This window comes from Microcebus murinus, chromosome 1 (assembly GCF_040939455.1).
Source record: "Microcebus murinus isolate Inina chromosome 1, M.murinus_Inina_mat1.0, whole genome shotgun sequence".
Taxonomy (NCBI): domain Eukaryota; kingdom Metazoa; phylum Chordata; class Mammalia; order Primates; family Cheirogaleidae; genus Microcebus; species Microcebus murinus.
In genome coordinates, this window is record NC_134104.1 from 3299272 (window position 1) to 3315076 (window position 15805).

Genomic DNA, 15805 nt, shown 5'->3' on the forward strand with positions numbered 1-15805 from the left:
CCATTGTGCTTGTCACAAATTAATCAATCAGAATGTGAACCAGTTGTTTTGCCCGTGGCAACAACGGCCGGGCCCGTGTGTCTGGAAGACGGCGCAGAGCCGGGTCCGGGTGCGCGGGGAAGAGCGTGGCTCCCGGGAGCTGCTCTGGGGATGCGAAAGAGCCGGGATGCGGAAAGCCCAGCAAACCGGCCTCGCGGCCGCTGTGTTGCGGTTACCCTCCACACCGGCGTCGCTCCAGGGACTTCTGTGCGTGTCAGAAAACAACAGGACCATTCCAAAGCGGCTTTGCCCGCTCTCTTTGAAAGCAGTGGCGGCTCATGTGTTGCAGCTCCAAACTGTGAAGACGCTCAAGATTTCCGGTGCCGTCATCTCGATTGAGAAAACGTGATGCGCATCTCTAGCCCGCTGTGGTCTCAGCCTTCCATAATTGGGTTTTATTAGGGAATGTTTGACATCTACAGTCTCCTCTCAAAAGGTCATGGATAACACGAATGGTAGCAATTAGTGAAGCATCACCTCTGCCTGGCACCATGCTCTGCACGTGTTCACCTGTTCTGTTTGCACAACATCCCATGAGACAGGGACTGTGACATATTCCCATCCTGCCCATGGGGAAACCAGGGCGTGAAGAGTCAAGCACGTCCCCAGACCACTCACCGGCCTGGCGAGCCGGGTTCGGAGGGGCAGCTGTGCCGGCAGGAGCCAAGGCAGCTGGGGAGCGACACCCGGCATTTGAGTTTACCAGGGCTTTGCACCACCCCGGTCTGAACACCGTGAGACACATGTGTAACTCAGAGTCCTAACATCTCCCTCCTTTAAGGAACTATCTAGTCACTTAGTGGGGACATTCGCTGCTTGGGCGGGAGGGTGCCGGGATGGAGCTGTCGGCGTCCTTTCCCGCTTCCCCTGGACACAGCCTGGCGCCTTCCTCCCTCTCGACAGCCGGGCCAGAGTGGGAGTCCGGCGGGACACCGTGGCCAGAGCTCGCCTAACCTGCAGCCGCCCTCCGAGAAATGGCAAGGAGAGTTAGAGAATGAGCAGGACGCCTGCCTGCACCCGGATGGGCCGGACAGACTCCCTCTTTTCTCTCTCACTCCCCCGACCCCAGACTGTGATATGGATTTAACCATTGGAAATGAATGCTAGAAGACCTAACAATATTATAAAATATTTGGGGAAAAAGGGTGTTAAAATGGGTCAAAATGTCAGCACTGTAGTTGGCCGGGAAAACCGCAGGCACTTGCCTCTCCCCTAGTACACGGGGGTTATCTGCCCGCACGGAGGACACCTGCCCAAGTCTGTGTCCTCCACGTCTCTGTACCTGGGGTGGCGCAGGACACACTCAGAAGGCCTGCGGTGGAAGCCCCCCACCCTGTCACCGTCCCTGAGACCCATGCGGGAGCCCCCGGCAGGTGAAGTTCAGGGCACGAGTACAGTTGCACTGGCCCGTGCCACGGGTCCCAGCCTCAGCCACGTGTCTGTGGGAGCACTGTACGCGGGAGTCCTAACAGGTCGGCAGTCTCAGCGCGTGCAGCCACGGCCTGACCTGCACTCCGCTCTGGGGGGCTTCTTCAGATGTGCTGCTTTTGCGACCCACTTCTTGCCTCTTCTGGGGTGCCGGGGTGGTCTGAATCCTCCCTGAAATCCGTGGCCCCGTGGAGGGAAGGCACCCTTTCTTCTGGGCTCCCCTAGCAAGCGTGTGTGCGCCTGTGCACGTGCGTGTTGGCGCTTAGGTGGCAAGGCACTCGCCGGTGTCCCAGCCTGTCTCCTCCCAGGCTACGCTGGTTGAGAACGGGGCTGCGTTCTGCTCACCCGCACAGCCCCCGTGAGCCCAGGCCGGGAGTCTGCAGATTCACCCCAGGCGCACCTCCTAGGGGACAGGGCCACGTTCCCGCCGGATAGCACTGAGCCTCACACGGGCAGTTTAAGTGAATGCAGCTTGGTGGAGTCAGGGGAAGCTGGGAGGGACGGCTTGGACTTGAGGACTTGGGTACCACGTCCCCATCTCTCACGCCCAGTTTTAAATTCCTCAGAGGCCGTGGTCTGGGCTTTGTTGGCGTTTGGAGCCGCGCCGAGCCCGGGCCCTGACAGGAGGGTGGCGAGGCTGTGCAGGTGCGCGTCAGGGCGGGGGGTGGGGGTGCGGAGCGGCTGGCGGGTGGGGGCGTTTTGCCATCCATGGCCCCTGCACGGCCAGCCAGCGTCTCCGGGCAGCACCGGTGGGAGGAGAACCCCACCTGCGGGAAAGGGCGGCTCCCTGACCCGGTCGCCGAAATCTAAGAGATTACAGGCAGCTCCCAGCCTAACCTCAGACCCGTGTTTGCCTTCAGGGAAGGTGGGAGGAAACGGGGCGTGGCCCGTGGGGAGCCCCGAAAGTTAAATACCCTGCTCTGTGTCTCACTCACTGACTCACTGGCCGGGGCAGGAAGATGGGCAACTCCTCGCTTTCAGAAGAGCAAAATCATTTACTTTTAAAAACGATACAGTATTTTTCAATTATAAAAGATAATTATACTCATTATAGAAATATTCCCATAAATAGGGAAGCAGAATGTGGGGACAGATATAGCCCCCATCTCAGCGCCCGCTGACCCCCCGCTGTGCATTTTCTTTCTTCTCCTTTTTCCTGCTGAGTGCTTCGTATAAACTTTTGCATCCTGTTCTGTTCCGTTTAGCACTGTAGGGCGAACATTTCCCATGGTACTGCAGATGCTGCCGAAATACACCAGTGAGGGTTCCACAATGCTGCATCATTTAGCTAAACGAACACTTGTTCGCAATTCAATGTTATTGGTAATTTAGGCTGTTTACAGTGTTTTCACTGTGAAGGGAGATTTCTTTTGATGCACCTCTGCATGCAAAGTGATTTTTCTGTGGTTAGGCTTCTTTTCTTTCGGGCGTCCCCAGAGTAGACTTGCCGAGTCAGAGAGTGTGCTCCTCCTAACACTCCTGACACCAGGCCCCGGGTCAATTTCCAAAAGCATCGATGCTGACTCCCACTTACCACCCCGTCACCCAAAGGATGGGCGTGTGACCTCACTCGACCCACCGTGAGGCCAGCCTGGCCCAAGACCCCACCTAGCACCCGAAAGCCACAAGCTCTGGCTTTCCTGTTAGTGACAGTTCAGAGCTAACGTTTACGGCCCGAGGCAAGTCTAGGTATTTTCCCTCCCAGGGCACAGCCTCTCCGGCTGTGTCGGTTTCCTGTCGTACGTAACCAAGTCCCACACACAGAGTGGCCTAAACAACAGGGATCGGTTCTGCTGTTGTAAACCAGAGGATCAAGGGGACTCGGACACCAGAATCTAATTAGCCAAATTGGTTTATTGGTACCTGCGCAGGGGCTGGCACCACTCCATGCAAGGAGACGCAGCCCGAACAAAGCCTTTGCGGTTTTCTTATACCTCAGGGGCTGGCAGCCATGCAAGCGTGCAATCACAGAAGCAGAACTCTGCGGTTAGTCGTTAATCAAGCGAACAATGGAAAGGTACATTGAGGGACAGGGGACTTTTCCTGGAACAGGACCTCTCTATTCTTTTTGGGAACAGGCCTCCTCGACTCCCTCCTCCCTCTCCTGGGAACCTCCTCTGGGAACTTTTACTAATAGAGCAAGACTGACTCCATTTTAGATTTACAGGCGCCATCTTTATCTGCTTCACTGTCCCTGTCGGAGTTCTGGCGGTCTCCGGAGGCTGACGTCGCTGTGTGGGCAGGGCGGCTTCCCTGGGAGGGATAAGCTAAGCTGTTCAGGCCTCTCTCCCAGCCCGGCAGCCTCGGGCGTCCCGTGGCCCATGGCCGGCACCTCTCCGCGTCTTCGCCTCTCTTTCCACTCTGCGTGTCTCTGCGTCCAAATTTCTTGCTTTTAGTGTAAACAGTCATGTTGGATTCGGGTCCACCCCGCTGGCCTCCTCTTAACTGGATCATCTGCAAAGACCCTATTTCCAAATAAGGTCACAGCCGCAGGCACTGAGGGTTGGGACCTCACCACGTTTCGCCGCAGCACTGCTGAGTCATTCTGGGGTCGGCTTGAGAGGAGTTCATCAGGTGGCTTCCTGGCCCTGCCTCGAGGTCCCTCCTCCAAGGGGCCTGCCCGCCATTCTTGCTGAGGGACTCTGGGCCCCACATGAACTCTGCGTGACAAGGAGTTGTGTCGGGAGCCACAGGACCCTGAAGGCTGCTGGCGGACCCCTTACCGAAGCGTCACCCCTCCCAACTTTGCTTATTTAAGTTGACAAGTAAAAATTGTACATATCTGTGGTCTGCAACGTGGTGGCTCAACACATGCATACATTGTGCAATGGCTAAATAAAGTTATTTAACATAAGCCCTGCCTCACATAATTATCAGCTTTTTGTGGTGAGAACACATAAAATCTCCTCTCTTAGCAATATTATTAGTAACTGTAGTCACCATGACGTATGACAGACCTCCCGAGCTTACTACCCCGTCTCATCTCACCGAGATTCCGTCTCCTTCGACAGGTAACCCCCATCCTGCCACCCTCCCGCTCCCTGCTTCTGTGAGTTCGACATTTCTGTAACTCCATGTGTAAGTGAAATCATCTGGTATTTTCCCTTCTGTGTCTGGCTTATTTTCCTTCTATTACTGTCCTTGTTGTCACAAATGACAGGATGTCATTTGACATCTCATAATGTCCATGTTGTCACAAATGACAGGATTTCCTTCTTATTTTAAGGCTGACTTGCGTCCATACCACGGCTTCTTTATCCGTTTACCCATCAACGGAGGCTTAGGTTGGTTCCGTATCGTGGCGGTTGTGACCACCGCTGCAATGAACGTGGGTCTGCAGGTGTCGCTTCAACATGCCGATGTCATTTCCTCGGGATGCATGCCCAGTACTGGCACTGCTGGGTCATACCGTAGCTCTATTTGTAGTTTTTGGAGGAAATTCTGTACTGTTTTCCATAGCGGTTGCATGAATTTACATTCCCACCAATAGCTTACAAAGTAATTATTTTTAAGTTTTTAAACAATCTCCATATTCTTTTCGATAACGACTGCACTAATTCTCACCGACAGTGTGCAAAGGTTTCCTTTGCTCCACTCCTCACCAACGCTTGTTGTCTTTTGTCTTTTTGATCGTAGCCTTTCTAACAGGTGTGAGGTGATATCCCATTGGGGTTTCAATTTGCATTTCCCCGATGATTAGTGATATTGAAAATATCTTCATATACCTGTTGGCCATGTGTATGTCTTCTTCTGAGAAATGTCTATTCTCAACCTGTGCCCACTTTTTAATGGAGTTATTTGTTTTCTTGCCGTTGAGTTGTTTGAGTTCCTTATATGCCTTGGATACTAACCCCTTATCAGATGTGTGGTTTGCAAATATATTCTTCCATTCCCGAGGTCATTTCTTTGCTATGTGGGTTGTTTCCTTTGCTGTGCAGAAACTTTTTGGTCTAATGTGATGCCTTCATCTATTTTTGCTTTTGATGCCTGTGCTTTTGGGGTCATATACAAAAAAAAATATTTCCCTAGACCAATGTCACGGGGAGCTTTTCCCCTGTGTTTTCTTCTAGTAGTTTTATAGTTTCAGATTTTCCATGTAAGTCTTTAATCCATTTTCAGTTGGTTTTTGTCGACGGTGTGAGATAGGGGTCTAGTTTCATTCTTCTGCATGTGGAGGTCCAGTTTCCCCAGCACCGTTTACTGGAGATATTGTCCACCAAAGCATGTCTCTTTGCCGCAGTGACAGGAGTATCTACTGGGCATTCCTGCGGTGGTGGAGGAGGGTGCACAGAATAGGTCCATTCCAACACCGACATCTCCCCGAGTCCTCAACGCTCCCTCGCTACTGCAGCACAGGGCTCCCCACACCTAGTCTGGACCACCTTGGAGCTTTCTAGAATGCAGATTTGACTTTATGAGGCCCGGGAAGGAGCACGTCTACCAAGATCCCAGGGAAGGGAGGTTGCTGATCTTCAGACTACCTTTGAGTAGTGAGGTCTGCACGTGTCAGGGGAGCCCCAACATTTCAACTGCATGAACTGTTGGCCACCATGGGGCCCAGGCTTCAGCTAGACACCCAGAGGATGGCCACACCTGTCATGTGCTTGTGCTAACACATCCAGTCCTGAATCCTGAGTGAGTTCAGTGGTGTCGGCCCTTGGAGAGCAAGATTTATTCTCCATGGACCAAGGTGGTTCTGCTTGACTCCCCTCTCAAGCATCCTCCCAGGCTCCTGCCGATACGGGTCCAGCCACTCTTCTGGGGGCACAGGCTGTCATTCCAGAGCTGGCCACCTGCCTACGTGTGGGCTGTGTCTGACCCCCTGCTGAGGGCAGGTCCGGACGCCCAGCAATGCTCTCACGGCTTTCCCCAAGGACGGAAGCACTGGGCTTTTGAGAATGACCTAACAGCATCCACGAATCATGAATCTATGGCCCTCAATGTATAGAGGCTACCCCTCTAACCTATTTCCTTTGGATTTTCTCCAACAAAATACAATGTCACGGACACGCCGGGGGGCCCCGTGCCCTCCTGACGCCCTTTCCTTCTTTCCTCCTTCCCGGACGGACCAGTCACCCTGGGTCTCCTTCCCGTCTCAGCTTTTATAACCTTATTTCGCCTGGGCAGTTCCAGCGGTACAGCACTCCATTTGACGTGTTCTGGAAACCCACACCATCAACGATGTCATGCATTAGAAACCTTTCCTAACTTGCTTTTTCTTTAACTTAGTTTCCAATATTTCTCATTGCTAATTTTCATCTTCTGCAAGGTGCTTGGTACACACACACACACACACACACACACACACACACACAGAGTACGGAAATGTGTGACATAGTATTAGATGTAAGAGTGTGGTACATGTATGCGGTTGGCTCTCTGTACCTGTAGGCTCTGCATCCGGGCACTCAACCAACCACAGATCAAAAATATTAAAAAGAAATTCCACAAAGTGTAAAAAGCAAAGCTCGAGTTTGCTGCTCATCCGGTACCACGTTGAATCCACACACGTAAAATGATAATAAAGAAAGAAACCGACGTGTGGGCATCGTGTCGGGCATAGTGAGCTGCGCGGAGGATGGAGAGCGATCCGGAGGACTGCGCAGGTCCTGGGCAAACATTGCTTTATACGAGGGACTTGCAGGATCCTGGAGCTTGGCGTCTGAGGGGTGTCCTGAACCCATGTCCCCGATACCGAGGACAACTGTGACACACGTTAGGTTCTCTCCCCTTCCCTTGTTAATGAACATGTATGAGCATCTATGTTGCTCTTTCTTTCTTTTTCTCCCTCCTTCCCTCTCTTCTTTCCTTGCTTTATCTTTTCACCTGCTCCAAACAGTGCTAAGCAGCATGTCTTTGTCCGTGTTTCCTTCTGCCCCAGCGGGAACGTTTGTCTGGAGTAGGGACCAGGCCTGCTGGGTGGTAAAATCTGGGCAGCTTCAACTGTGCCAAACGATGACCACCTGCTCCCCAAATTGTTGCACATCTGTGTTCTCTTTTCCAAAGTCTCTCCTTTGACCTGAGACAGTTTGGTGACAAGCCACCACAATCTTTGGCATCACCCATCCTGGGCCGGCAGCCCCAGCCTGGGGGGCAGACTCGACCCACCCCACAGAGGACCCTGGGCCTCCCTGGAGACCCCGCTGGCCCAGGGGTGAGGAGGGATGTGGCCGCCCAATTCTGGCCCGGGCTGCCAGGACTGACTGACTGCCACCTAAGGAAAGGAAGGCCCTTTCTGAGTCCGGCATGCCTCTCATCCCTCACTGAAGAAGAGACATTTCTCCTGCTGTTCGTTGATCCCGTCAGCCGTTCGGCAGCTGTTTACGGAAGGCTCACCCAGACGCTGTTGTAGGGCCTGGGGCCGCCTCGCGCACAAAGCAGACAAACACTCCTGTCCCGGGGGCACCCCAGGCTCGGGGCAGGGTGCAAAAATAATAGACACAACGTGTTAGTGAGCTGTTTCACACCCTGGCAGCTGAGAAGAGCTCCGAGGAAGGGACACAGAGCAGGGGATGGGGTGGCGGAGTGGGAGGCGGTCCTCGTCTAAACGCCACCGTGCAGGACAGAGCGAGCACAGAGACCCCACGGGGAGAGAGAGAGAGTGAGCCCCGCAGGCACGGGCACAGAGAGCCACGGCCACTGCGCCAGTTTTCCATATCAGCTCTTGCGCACAATTGCATTATTGAGAGAATTCCTCTGTGAAGGCAAAAAGAAAAGGAAAAAAAGAAACTCAAAATAAAAAACAACTTCGTTTAGATAAATAAGTAAAACTGCCCGTGTGGTTCCTTCGATTACCACGGGGAACACTTGCTGGTTTCTCTGTGTCCACGCCATGCGGGACGGGCCCCTCTGGACAGGCTGTGTCCCCAAGGGGGACCCGAGGGTGCATTGCTGACGTGTTAATTTGCTCACATGGAAACGTCAACAGGACAAAGCTCATGGAGGAAAGACACCGTTCCAGGGCCACATCCCCTGGGGGACGGGCGGGGGACCTGTCACTCCCCACCTGGCACCTCCAGACAGAGCTGCCCCGCCCCCGCCCCCTGCCCACTTAGATTCTCAAAATAGTTGGGACTCGCTCTCATGCCCATCGTAAGAGGACAGGATCAGGGGGACGGGCCTCGTCACCTCCTCCCCTTCCCCCGACTGCCCGTGGCAGGGGCCCCAAGAGCCACGGTTGCCACGGCCGCTGCAGGTACCTTTCCCGGGCCATGCCGCGCGATGAATCACTTCTGCGGTGTGTGCAGTGTTTGCACTGGCGGGAGGGCCTCGCTCGCAGATACAGAAGCCCTGGAGCAAGGACACTCCCGCGGGATAAGAGAGGGACTTTCTGAATCTCACATCCCTCGACCCGGTGACTACACAGCACGGTATTTTCTCTATCAGCGAGCTCGGTTGGGCCTGGCCGGTTCTGGGAAACACCTTTTGATCGGAGGCGATTACTGCTCGCGGGGACGGCGGGACCTCCTTAGGCAAACGGTGCCTGCCACTCTCTGCGCAAACAGAGCCTGCCGTATAAACGCCGGGGCCCGCACGGAGGCTCATCCCCGACTCGAGGCCTCCCTTGGAGCAGACAGGACACTGAGGCCACCATGGAGCACAAGGCCGTCTACGCCCTGGTCCTGGTCTTCTCGCTGGCCCTCGGCGCCCTGGCCCAGGACGCGGCAGGTAAGCGCACTCCTTCCTGCCGTCCGGCTCGGCCCGGGCGGCGCTGGCCTCGCCGTGAGCCGCCGTTCCCCGGGACACGCCTTCCAGCACCTTCCAGTCTGTGCCAGGTGCTAAAATTCAAGGCCTCTAAAAGTGTGTCCTGTGTAACAGGGATGACAAGAGCAGGTGATGGATAGCACAGGACGGTGGGCCTTTGACAGACGCGGCGAGGAAGCCGCTTCCCTGGGTGGGTGGCTGTCCTCCAGTTCCGACGCGAGCGTGTGAGGCTGCTCCCGCGTGTCCCATTTCAAAGGGGAATTTTTGCTGGGGTATAAGGACAGTGGTTCCCGATGTCCAAGCCAACATCTCCCCGCAGGGAGCAGACCTGCCTGAGGCCCACGCAGATGTGCCCACCTGCCCGTCCTGTTGGCGGCCTCCGGTGGGAAACTCTCCAACCCCGGCCTGGGCTCCCTGGGCTCCCCCGGGCTTCCTGATTTGGGGAGTCAAAACCACCCGTCAACATCAAATCATCGATGGCTCGCGGGGCCCCAGTTCCTCCGGAGAGGCCAGAGGGGGGCCCTGTTGCCGTCCCAACTCCTCTATCCGCAGAGTGGGAACAGCCGCCTGCCTCCCGGGTTGTCAGGGGCACGCGGTGTGGCACTGTTTGTGGCAAGTGCTCTGCCGGCTACAAGGTGCTAAGTCACTTACTGTTGGGAGTCACAGTTTTAAGGTGGGGGCAGGAGAAAGTTCCTAAATGGAGGGTTTCTTTAGACGCTGGGAGGGAGGAAGGGAACTGGGAGATGTCACTTCACCGCAGGCCCTTCCAGCTGCCTCCTGACCCTGGGGACGGGAGGTGGGTAGGGTGGGGTGGCAGTGGGGAGGAAGGCATCAGGTGACAGCTTGGGAGTCCCCAAGCCCGTGGCAGGGAGCGGGTGGGCCTGGGGACCCGAGGGAGGACACGGCGCCGTGGGCCCCACTGCCGCCCGCCCCCGCCCAGCCCCCAGCTCCGCCCCTGCACCAAAGGCTCAAGGCGGCCATCCCTGCCCGGCCCTCCGGCCCAAGGCTCGGGCTTCTTCCTTCTGGGTCACCCAGGGTTAGAACAGAAATCTAGAAAACTGCGATTACAGTGCAGCCCATGGATGGAAATCATTTCCACTTATTTCTGCCACTGATCCGCCATAGTTCCTTTGTGGGACAGAAAGTGGGTGGGCCGGACGCACAGGCCTGTAGTGGCCGGACGCTGGGGCCAGAAGGGCTCTGTCCTGGGCGGACGCCGGCCGAAAGGAGTGGGAGCCGGCCCTCTGTGGCAGGGCTTCTCCGGCCCCGGCCACCCTGGCACGGGCAGCGATTCCCTTTGCTCCGGGGTGGGAGCCAGAGCCGGGAGGGACCCCTCAGACGCCGCCCCGCCAGTGGACGGGGGTCTGGATCTTTCGCACAAAGCCAGGACTTTCCTCAAAGCAAGCTTGAGGCGGTCCCGGATATGATAGCAGCCGGGAGCAGGACTCCCGGCCAGAGCGCACCTGCACCTCCCCTCGAGCCCAGGGCCGGACCTTAGGCTCCCCCTGAGCCTGGCCCCTGAAGCTCTTGCACCTAGACCGTGCAGCACCTGCAGGTGGCCTGTCTCTGCCCTGCGTCTCCCCTACGGACTCAACTCATCTGCCCCGTTGCGCGCTGTCTAGCGGCCCCTGGCTCTTTGTCCGGCTCTTCCCAGACCCCGCCTGTCCTCGCCACCTCCGAACACACCCTGCTCTCCCCTCACGGCCTGTGCGCAGGTGGCTCCGTCTGCTCTGCTTGGCCGAGCCTAGGCCTTCCCTGGCAAACCTCCTCCTGCAGGGAGCCCTCCCGGGTTGCCACTGGCCCCTCCTGGGCACCCTGGGATGACCGCGCTGTGCTGCCGCGTGCATTTTCTTGGCTTTCTCCTCCACAAGACAGCGATGATGACTTCTCTCGGTTTCACTTCCTGGCCCTCACCCTGCACGGCGGCTGGCCTTGCCCTGCCAGCTCCTGTTTCTAGCACATGCAAGTGGTGCTCGATAAACATTTAGTTACTGAGTAAACAGAATGTAATGATCATGCATCGAAATTAACATGCGTATGAATAAGTTACCTGGGTAGCTGCAAAGTGGACACGCCCCTGGCACCTTGCGCTTTCCCGGGGCTGAGCTGTTTTGGGGTGAGGGCACGAGGACCGTGTGTCCCTCTCATGTCCTGGGGGGTTATACCGGCCTTCCCTGGAGAAGGAAGCTGGGCGGCGGGGTGTGGACGCTGAGGTCGAGGAGTCCGGCCAGCGCTCAGCCCGGCCTCCCGCCCGCCCCTGCAGAGACCTGCTCCATGCTGCCCCGGGAGCGCGAGAACTGCGGCTTCCCCGGCGTCACGGCCGCCCAGTGTGAGAGCAGGGGCTGCTGCTTCGACGACACCGTCCGCGGGTTCCCGTGGTGCTTCCATCCCAAGGCCGTGGAGAGCCCCCCGGAAGGTACGGCCGCGTCACCCCACCTGGGGGGCGGGGGAGGCTTAGCACTAGGGAGAAAGAGCCACGAGGCTTTCCCCGGCCACGGCCCCAAGAGAGCCTGCGGCAGGGCGTGCTCAGGCCGGGACGGCAAGGCAGGGGCGAGGACTTGGCGAGGGACCCGGTTTCCCTGGCCGCTCCTCTCGGCTCTGACCCACACCTGCGGGGCCTCCCATCCCAGCCCCTGGGGGTCGGGGTGGAGGGAAAGACGGTTAAAAGACGGAGTCGGTTCATGTTTTCCAAAGAGCGTTCCTGTTTTGACACTTTGCAGTGAAAACTCTGTAATTGTCTAAAAGTGAAAGAAATACTTACTCTCTTAAGGTTCTTCAATCTGTTAAAAAAAAGAAAGAAGGAAAGAAATGAAAATACCTGCTCTCACTAACGCATCTCCCCTCTGCTCCATTTCAGAGACGTGTGAGTTTTAGCCTCTCCCCCGGGACCTGCCGGCACCGGGCCCGGGCCCCGACCCCGCGGTGGCCCCTGGAGCTCGGCCCCCACCGGCCAGACCCCTGGACACCCCCTGGATCTCACCCCGGCTCACAGCGCAGACCCGCAGCTCTGATTGTTAGTCCCCACGACTGGCCTACGCATTAAAGGAGACGAATGTCATTCTGTGCTTTCCATGTTTCTTTTAAAAACACATCAACGCTTTTCCTTCCTTGGAAAGCGAAGTGCAAGCTCCCACCTCTGGTTTCGCGCCGTGCGAGACCTACACGCTGGCCGGACCGTCTGCACGAAGGCGTCCCGTTTCACGCTCAGTCTGTGAGGCCACGAAGTCCTTAAGTCTGACCCTTGCCAGACCGTGGACGTGGGCACCAACACTGCCACGACTAACGTTCTTTATTCTCCACTGATGCCCCGACAGCCAAGCAATAAAAATTAGCTTTCAAGTCCTTCGTTTCCACAAATGGAAACTGACTCAGGCAGGAGACGAAACCCATAGCAGAATGTCTGACAGCGTTAATAACAAACATTGCAGAAGGTGGCGTGAGCTGGCACCCCGGGGAGCAGCCCCCCAGCCTGGGATCTGAGCAAAGGGGGGGACACAGAAGCCAAGATGCTACCTTATGTCCACTGCTCTCAGTGCCTGAGTGAGGACCAGGAAAGGGCACCACCCCAGCTGCAGGGGGCTCAGCGGCGGAGCACGCCACCTGCACCAGGACTCCTCCTCCCGCCTGTACCCTGCCCTGGGGGACAGCTGTCCGGGGCATCCCAGGAGCCCGGGGAGCTCCTGCGCCCGCTGCCAGCGGGTTCCCAGGAGGAGGACGGGAGGTGCTGAGCTGGGCGGGGCTGGCTGTCCCCACGCCATCCAGCCAGGCAGATCCCGCCCAGACCCCTGGCCACAGGCTGGGCACGGGAGGCCGCGAGACACCACAAGTGAGGGGAGGCATCAGGGACAGGAGGACCCCTGCACACAGCAGGGCGTGTATGAGCTGCAGCGTGTGCTGCTGCAGGTGTGTCAGGAGGGCCGCACACGCGCCCCCCCCCCCAGCGTGCAGAGGAATGTTAGCTTCTCTGTTCTGCCTGCAGCTCACCCGGCCTTTCAGTCTCTGCCTGCTAGCTAGTGGTAAAAACAAGCCACTTTTATTCAGTGCAATCCTTTTTAAAACCCATTTTGTTGCAATAATTTGCACAGCTTCTGCAGGTCACAGTCCTTGGGGGGTTGTTGCACAATGTCTCCGACCCCACCACACTCCCTTCCTGCTCCCCCATACTTGGCGTCTGCACCGCACCCTTGGGGTATCTGCTGTCCCTCGTGGACAGGTGGCGTGGGCGTCCTCTGAGTCCAGCTGGCTGGGGCCTTGTGCCGTCTCTCCCCCATCTCCCAGTGACAGAGAGCTGGGCCTCCCCCAGGACAGCTCGTAGCAGGCGGGTCCCTGGGTCCCCACCAGCCGTCTTCCGTCCTTTCTTACCCGACTTCCCTATAGAGAAAGGGGAGGCTAGGACTCGCTTTTCCCAGCCCTCTCCACTGGAGGTGGCCGTGAGGCTCTCTTCTGGCCCATGAGACATAGGGGCCAATACTCGAAAGCGTTGGGGAAAGACTTTTCTTCCTTTTCTTCTTTCATCAAAAGGAGAGTGCCCTCTGGCTCCCCCTGCGCAGCCCCTGCTGCCTGCCTTTTGGTGCTGTGGTGGGGGGATGTGTGCGGTGCTGTAGGCAGCCATTCTGTGACGAGGAGGGAAAGCCCGAGAGCTGGAGCCTTGACGTCCCTGGCTGCTGACCCAACCCCACCACCACCCACCTCCAGTGGGTGGAGCCACTGCGTGCTGGGTCCCTGTGACTCGGCAGCACATCACCAAGGCCCATGTGTCCCCGTTCCACAGAGCAGGGCCAAGACTCTGGCCCACGCAGATGACTGGGCTGTCACCTGCCTTCCTCGGTTACCCTGGGTCCCGCCCAGCGCAGGGAGTGGGGGAAGCAGAGTGGCTTCGGCTCCTCCCCCTCCCGTGTTCCGAGGAAGCCAGTCCCCAGGGTCCTCCCACATGCGCCCTCCGCCCGGGTGCCACCTCCAGAGACCACGAGACCACGGCCTCTGCCGCTCACGGCCGGGGGGGGGGTACGGAGGAGGATTTGCTAAGGCATGGCCTGTCGGCGTGGCCTGTCGGCGTGGCCTCCGCCACATGGTTCTTCTGGAAGGTCACAAAATGACGGGAGCAAGCGGAGGTGCGGAGCGGAGTGCGGCCCGGGAGGAGCAGGCGGGGACGGCGCTGCCCTGGCCCCCGGCTGCCCCGGCCTGCGCAGCGCACCCGCAGGGCGGCCCGCGGCGAGCGGCGGGTGTGAGGGTGCCCCGCTTCCTCCCCTCTGCGGCGGGGGTGGGAGACGGCTGGGGGGCTGGGCACAGAGGACGGTTTCCTCCCCAGCCCAGGGAAGGACGGAAGCGTCCGCAACAGCTCTGTGCGCCCTGCTGGCACCGGGCAGAGGTGGGAGCTGGGGCTCTGGAAGGCTCTGCAGGAGGAGGCTGCCACGGAGGAAGAGGCAGGTCTGTGCCCTCGCCCTGAGACAGCCCGGGGACCTTGGTTTGGCACGTGTGCTCAGCAGTGCAGGGAGAGGGTGCAGGTGTGAGAGTGTGAGCGTGAGTGTGTGTGAGAGTTTGTGTGTGTAAGAGTGTGAGTGTGTGTGAGTATGAGGGTGTGTGTGTGAGTGTGTGTGAGTATGAGGGTGTGTGTGTGAGTGTGTGTGAGTATGAGGGTGTGTGTGAGTATGTGTGAGAGTGTGTGAGAGTGAGAGTGTGTGTGAGTATGTGTGAGTGTGTGTGAGACTGTGTGAGAGTGTGTGTGAGAGTGTGTGTGAGTGAGAGTGTGTATGTGAATATTAGTGTGTGTGTGAGTGTGTGTAAGTGAGAGTGTGTGTGTGAATGTGAGTGTGTGAGGTCTGTGAGTGTGTGTGAGTGTGTGAGAGTGTGTGAGTGAGTGTGTGTGTGAATGTGAGTGTGTGTGTGAGAGTGTGTGAGAGTGTGTGTGAGTGAGAGTGTGTATGTGAATATGAGTGTGTGTGTGAGTGTGTGAGTGACTGTGTGTGAATGTGAGTGTGTGTGTGAGAGTGTGTGTGTGAGTATGAGAGTGTGTGAGAGTGTGTGAGAGTGTGTGTGAGTGTGTGTGAGTGTGTGAGAGTGTGTGTGAGTGTGTGTGTGAATGTGAGTGTGTGTGAGTGTGTGTGAGAGTGTGTGAGAGTGTGTGTGAGTGTGTGTGAGAGTGTGTGAGAGTGTGTGTGAGAGTGAGAGTGTGTATGTGAATATGAGTGTGTGTGTGAGTGTGTGAGAGTGTGTGTGAGAGTGAGAGTGTGTATGTGAATATGAGTGTGTGTGTGAGAGTGTGTATGTGAATATGAGTGTGTGCGTGTGTGTGTGTGTGAGTGTGTGTGAGTGTGTGTGTGAGAGTGTGTGTGAGTGAGAGTGTGTGAATATGAGCGTGTGTGTGTGTGAGAGTGTGTGTGTGAGTGTGAGTGTGTATGTGTGTGAGAGAGTGTGTGTGAGAGTGTGTGTGAGAGTGTGAGAGTGTGAGTGTGTGTGTGTGAGTGTGTGTGAGCGTGTGAGAGAGTGTGTGAGAGTGTGAGTGTGTATGAGAGTGTGAGTGTGTGTGTGAGTGTGAGTGTGTGTGAGAGTGTGAGAGAGTGTGTGTGAGTGTGAGTCTGTGTGAGAGTGTGAGAGAGTGTGTGTGAGAGTGTGAGAGTGTGAGTGTGTGTGTGAG